This window comes from Chiloscyllium plagiosum, unplaced genomic scaffold, assembly GCF_037043375.1.
Source record: "Chiloscyllium plagiosum isolate Xiang-an unplaced genomic scaffold, Cpla_swu_hap1 HiC_scaffold_44, whole genome shotgun sequence".
NCBI classification, from domain to species: domain Eukaryota; kingdom Metazoa; phylum Chordata; class Chondrichthyes; order Orectolobiformes; family Hemiscylliidae; genus Chiloscyllium; species Chiloscyllium plagiosum.
Window position 1 is genome coordinate 14508097 of NW_028270182.1, and position 7082 is coordinate 14515178.

Consider the following 7082-nt stretch of genomic DNA (forward strand, 5'->3'; position numbering starts at 1 on the left):
CAAAGATAGGTTGAAGGTCGTGTAGGATAGGTATGCCCCTTTGTAAACAAAGGATAGAAAAGACAAGATTCCTGAACTGTGGATGACAGGAGAAATGGTGCGACTAGCCAAGAGGAAAAGGAAAGCGTACATAAGGTCTAGGCAGCGAGGACCAGAGTGGGCCTAGGAGGAATATCAGGAGGGTGGGACCAATCTTAAACGAGGAATCAACTTGGCTAAAATGGCTCATGAAATAATTTTAGCGAGCAGAATTAAGGAGATTCCCAAGGCCTTTTCTTCATGTATAAGAAGCAAGAGGGTATCTAGAGAAAGAGTTGGTCCACTTAAGCATAAGGAAGGAAGGTTGTGTGTCAAACCTGAGAAAATGGGTGAGATTCTCCATGAATACTTTGCATCAGTATTCAATGAGGAGAGGGACATGATGAATTTTGAGATTAAAGGTAGAAGTTTTATTTACTCGGGATCACGTTGACGTAAGGATGGAAAAAGTGTTGGGGAGGCTCAAGGATATTAAGGTGGACAAATCCCAAAGGACCGGATGGGATCTATCCCAGGTCGCTGAGGGAGGCGAGAGAAGAAATAGCTGGGGCCCTAACAGATAGCTTTGTCGCATCCTTAACAAGGAGAAGTGCTGGAGGACTGGAGAGTGCTCACGTTGTCCCCCTGTGCATGAAGTGTAGTAGGGATATTCCAGTTAACTACAGACCAGTGAGCCTGACGTCAGAGGTGGGGAAGCTACTGGAGAAGGTACTGAGGGATAACATCTATTTATATTTGAAAAATGATGGGCTTATCAGTGATATGCAACATGATTTTCTGTGAGGGAGACAGTGCCTTACCAACTTAATAGAGTTCTTTGTGGAAGTGACCAAGTTGGTAGATGAAGGAAAGGCTGTCGATGTCATATATAATAAGGCATTTGATCAGGTTCTCCGTGGTAAACTAATGGAGAAAGTGAAGTCACATGGTGTGCAGGGTGTTCTCACTCGGTGGACAAACAACTAGTTGAGCAACAGGAGATAGAGATTAGTAGTTGAAGGGAGATTCTCGTAATGGAGAAAGGTAACTGTTCTGTTCCACAGGGATCAGTGCTAGGCCACTGTTGATGGCGTGTACATAAATGATCTGTGGTCTGTTCAATAAGTTTGCAGATGAAACGACGATTAGCGGAGTATCAGAAAGCATAGGGGTTTGTCAAAGTATGCAGGAGAATATAGATAGACTGGAGAGTTGCGCGGAGAAGTATCAGATGATGTTCAGCACAGCAATTCAGGCAGCATCCGAAAAGCTTCGAAATCGACGTTTCGTACAAAAGCCCTTCATCAGCCCTTCCTGATGAAGGGCTTTAGCCCGAAACGTGGATTTCGAAGCTTTTCGGATGCTGCCTGAATTGCTGTGCTCTTCCAGCATCACTGATCCAGAATCTGGTTTCCAGCATCTGCAGTCATTGTTTTTACCTCAGATGGTGTTCAGTCCAGGCAAATATGAGGTGATGCAGTTATGGAAGTCTAATTCCAGAGCAACTAGAATGTAAACAGAAGAGCCTTGGAAAAAGATGATGAGCAGAGAGATCTGGGAGTTCAGGTCCATTGTACCCTGAAATTGGCTGTACATGTGGATAGAGTGGTCAAGAAGGCATATGGTATGCTTGCCTTCATTGGACAGGGTATTGAGTATAAGAGCTGGCAGGTCATTTTAAAATTGCACAAGACTTTGTTTCGGCCGCGTTTACAATACTGTGTACAGTTCTGGTGACCACATTACCAAAAGGATGTGGACCCTTTGGAGAAATGCAGAGAGGGTTTACGAGGATGTTGCCTGGTATGGAAGGTGCGAGCTATGAAGTGAGGTTGATTGGGTAAGGATTGTTTTCATTAGAGAAAAGAGATTGAGGGGGAACATGATTGAGGTCTACAAAACTATGAGGTTACAGACAGTGTGGATAGACATAAACTTTCTCTCAAGGTGAGGGGGTCAATGACGAGAGGTCATGTGTTCAAGGTGAGAGGTGAAAGGTTCAAGGGGATACACATGGAAAGTATTTTACACAGATGGAAGGAGGTGCCTGGAATGCGTTGCCAGCAGCGGTAGTATAGGCAGGCACGGTAGATTCATTTAAGATTCATTTGGATTGGCTCAGGCTTGAAGCGCCGAAGAACCTGTTCCTGGGCTGAATATTTTCTTTGTTCTTGGTTCTTGTTCGTTGTTTGGATGGCTTGTTCCTGTTGGTTTCTTTGTGTAGCAAGACCCACTGCCTTTCTGTCTGGGATCTCTTTTGTTTGATGTGGAAGTTGTTGAGGATATAGCTGTCCATGACCACCGATGTTTTAGCAACAAGTGGGCTGCTACATTTCACCTTCGCAGACTGTGCTTCCTTACACCCGCCCCCCCGGACCCTCTTCTTTCCTTCTCCCCACACACTCCATTCCACCCTCCCCACACTCTCCTCTCCCCAGACTCTCCTTTCTGTCTCAACACTCTCCTTTCCCCATCCCCACACTCTTCTTTCCCCTCTCCACATTCTCCTTACCCCCTGCCTGCACTCTCCTTTCCCCTCTCCCCTCACTGTCCTTCCGCCCCCACACTTTTCTTTTTCCCTCCCCTCACTCTCCTTTCCCCCTGCCTGCACTCTCCTTTCCCCTCTCCCCTCACTGTCCTTCCGCCCCCACACTTTTCTTTTTCCCTCCCCTCACTCTCCTTTCCCCCTGCCTGCACTCTCCTTTCCCCTCTCCCCTCACTCTCCTTTCCCCCTCTCTGCACTCTCATTTCACCTCTCCCCACGCTCTCCTTTCCCATCCCCACACTCTCCTTTCCCACTCCCCACACTCTCCTTTCCCTCCTCCCGATACTCTCCTTTCCCCCTCCCCTTGCTCTCCTTTCCCCCTCCCCTTGCTCTCCTTTCCCCCCTCCCCTCACATTCTCCTTTACCCCTCCCCACATTCTCCTTTACCCCCTCCCCAGGATCTCCTGTTCCCCTCCCCACACTCACCATTCCCCGCTTCCCACACTCTCCTCTCCCCCTAAACTCTCCTTTCTGACCCCGCATTCTCCTTTCCCCATCTCCACACTCTCCTTACCACTACACACATTCTCCTTTCACCTCCCTACCCTCTCCTTTCCCCCCACACTCTGATTTTTCCCTCCTCTCACTCTCCTTTGCCCTCTCCCCTCACTCTCCTTTCCCCCTCCCCACACTCTCCAATCCCCTCCTCAAACTCTCCTTCCCCCCCCACACTCTCCTTTCCCCCTTCCCACACTCTCCTTTCCATGCTACATATGCTCTCCTTTCCCCCTCCCTGCACTCTCCTTTCCACCCTTCCCACACTCTCCTTTCTCCCGCTCCCCACACTCTCCTTTCCCCCTCCCCAGACGCACCTATCCCTGCAATCTCCTTTCCGCTCTCCCCACGCTCTCCTTTCCCCCTTCCCACACTCTCCCTTCCCCCACGCCACACTCTCCTTCCCCCCATGCTCTCCTTTCCCTCTCCCCACATTCTCCTTTCTACCTCTCCCTACTCTTACCTTTTCACCCTTCCTACACTCTCCTTTCCACCCTCTGCACACGCTCCTATCCCTTCTCCCCAACCTCTCCTTTCCCTCCTCCCCACGCTGTCCTTTCCCCCTCCCCACACTCCCCTTTCCCGTCCCCGCACTCTCCTTTCCAACCTCCCCTCACTCTCCTTTCCCACTCCCCACACTCTCCTCTCCCCCCTCCCCACATTCTCCTTTCCCCCCTCCCCATGCTCTCCTTTCTCCCACCACACATTGTCCTTTCTCCCTCTCCCCACATTCTCCTATCTCCCTCTCCCTACTCTCCCCTTTTCACGCTTCCTACACTCTTCTTACCCACCTCCCAACACTCTCCTTACCCCCCACGCTCTCCTTTTCCCCTCCCCACTCTCTCATTTACCCCTCCCCACTGTCTCCTTTCCCCCTCCCTACACTCTCCTTCCCCCCTCCCCACACTCTCCTCCCCCCCTTGCCACTCTCTCCATTCCCCCTCCCCACTCTCCCCTTTTCCCCCTCCCCACTCTCTCCTTTCCCCACTTCCCACTCTCTCCTTTCCCCCCTCCCCACTCTCTCCTTTCCCCACTTCCCACTCTCTCCTTCCCGCTCCACATGCTGTCCTTCCATAGAACATACAACATAGAACTATATAGCACTGAACCGGCCCTTCGGCCCACGATGCTGTGCCGAACATTTGTCCTAGCTTAAGCACCCATCCATGTACCTATCCAATTGCCACTTAAAGGTCACCAATGATTCTGACTCTGCCACTCCCACAGGCAGCGCATTCCATGTCCCCACCACTCTCTGGGTAAAGAACCCAACCCTGACACCCCCCCAAACCTTCCACCCTTCACCTTGTAACACTCTGTTATACCTGGGGAAAAGTTTCTGACTGTCTACTCTATCTATTCCTCTGATCATCTTATAAACCTCTATCAAGTCACCCCTCATCCTTCGCCGTTCCAATGAGAAAAGGCCTAGCACTCTCAACCTATCCTCGTACAACCTATTCTCCACTCCAGACAACATCCTGGTAAATCTTCTCTGCACCCTCTCCAAAGCTTCCACATCTTTCCTAAAGTGAGGTGACCAAAACTGCACACAGTACTCCAAATGCGGCTGAACCAAGGTCCTGTACAGCTGCAACATCATTTCAGACTCTTGATTTCAATCCCTCTGCTAATGAACGCTAATACACCATAGGCCTTCTTACAAGCTTTATCCACCTGAGTGGCAACTTTCAAAGATCTATGAACATAGACCCCAAGATCTCTCTGCTCCTCCAGTTTACTAAGAACCCTACCGTTAACCCTGTATTCCACATTCTTATTTATCCTTCCAAAATGGACAAACTCACACTTGACAGGGTTGAACCCCATCTGCCACTCCTCAGCCCAGCTCTGCATCATATCTAAGTCCCTTTGCAGCCGACAACAGCCTTCCTCACTATCCATAACTCCACTAATCTTCGTATCATCTGTAAATTTACTGACCCATCCTTCGACTCCCACTTCCAAGTCATTAATAAAAATTACAAACAGCAGAGGACCCAGAACTGATCCCTGTGGAACTCCACTTGTAACTGGGCTCCAGGCTGAATATTTACCATCTATCACTACTCTCTGACTTCGACCGGTTAGCCAGTTTTATATCCAACTGGCCAAATTTCCCTCTATCCCATGCCTTCTGATTTTCCGCATAAGCCTACCATGGGGAACCTTATCAAATGCCTTACTAAAAATCCATGTACACGACATCCACTGCTCTACCCTCATCCACATGCTCGGTCACCTCCTCAAAGAATTCAATAAGACTTGTAAGGCAAGACCTACTATTCACATATCCGAGCTGGCTGTCCCTAATCTAGCAGTGTCTTTCCAGATACTCATAATCCTATCCCGCAGTACCCTTTCCATGACTTTGCCTAGCACCGAAGTAAGACTAACTGGCCTGTAATTCCCGGGGTTATTCCTATTCCCTTTTTTGAACCGGGGCACAACATTCGCCACTCTCCAATCCCCTGGTACCACCCCCGTTGACAGTGAAGACGAAAAGATCATGGCCAATGGCTCTGCAATTTCCTCTCTTGCATCCCACATAATCCTAGGATAAATCCCGTCAGGCCCGGGGGACTTGTCTATCCTCAAGTTGCTCAAAATGCCCAATACATCTTCCTTCCTAACAATTATCACTTCTAGCTTACCAGTCCGTTTCACACTCTCCTCTTCAACAATACGGTCCCTCTCGTTTGTAAATGCTGATGAAAAGTACTCATTCAAGACCTCTCCTATCTCTTCCGACTCAATACACAGTCTCCTACTACTGTCCTTGAATGGACCTACCCTCGTTCTCGTCATTCTCATGTTTCTACATACACATAAAATGCCTTGGGGTTATCCTTGATCCTATCCGCCAAAGATTTTTCATGCCCTCTCTTAGCTCTCCTAATCCCTTTATTCATCTCCCTTCTGGTTTTCCAGTGTCCCTCCAACGCTCTGTCTGAACCTTGTTTCCGAACCTTATGTAAACCTCCTTCTTCAACCTTCCTCGTCAACCAAGGTTCCCTCACACGACCATCTCTTTCCTGCCTGACAGGTACATACACAGCAATGACACGTCGTATCTGTTCTTTGAAAAAGTTCCACATTTCCACGACACCCTTCCCTGACAGCCTATGCTCCCAACTTATGCTCCTCAGATCCTGTCTGACAGAATTGTATTTACCCTTCCCCCAATTGTAAAATCTACCCTGTTGCATGCACCTATCTCTCTCCATAATGAAGGTGAAAGTCACAGAATTGTGGTCACCATCACCAAAATGTTCACCCACCACCAAGCCCATCACTTGTCCCGGTTCATTACCAATTACCAAATCCAATATGTCCTCCCCTCTGGTCGGACAATTTACATACTGAGTTAGAAAAGCTTCCTGGACACACTGCACAAACACCGCACCATCCAATCTACTTGATCTGAAGAGCTTCCAATCAATATTTGGGAAGTTGAAATCGCCCATGACTACTACCCTGTGGCTTCTGCACCTTTCCAAAATCTGTTTCCCAATCTGTTTCTCCACATTTCTGCTGCTATTGGGGGGCCTATAGTAAACACCCAACAAGGTGACTGCTCCTTTCCTATTTCTGACTTCAGCGCATACTACCTCCAAAGGCAGATCCCCTCGCACTGCCTTTCTGCAGCCGTTATACCATTTCTAATTAGCAACCCCACCCCCCTCCTTTTTTACCACCCTCCCTAATCTTACTGAAACATCTGAAACCAAGAACCTCCAACAACCATTCCTGTCCCTCTTCTATCCACATTTCCGTGATGGCCACAACATCGTAATCCCAGGTACCAATCCACGCCTTAACTTCATCCCCCTTATTTCTGATACTCCTTCCGTTGAAGTATACACAATTGAATCCATCTCTGTGTCCGCAAGTATTCCCTGTCAGTGCTACTTTCTCCACAGCCTCCCTACATTCTTGGACATCCTGACAAACAGCTGGCCTACTTGCTGGACTGAGTTTGATGATCAGCCATGGTCTTATGGGATAGCAGAGCAGGATGGAA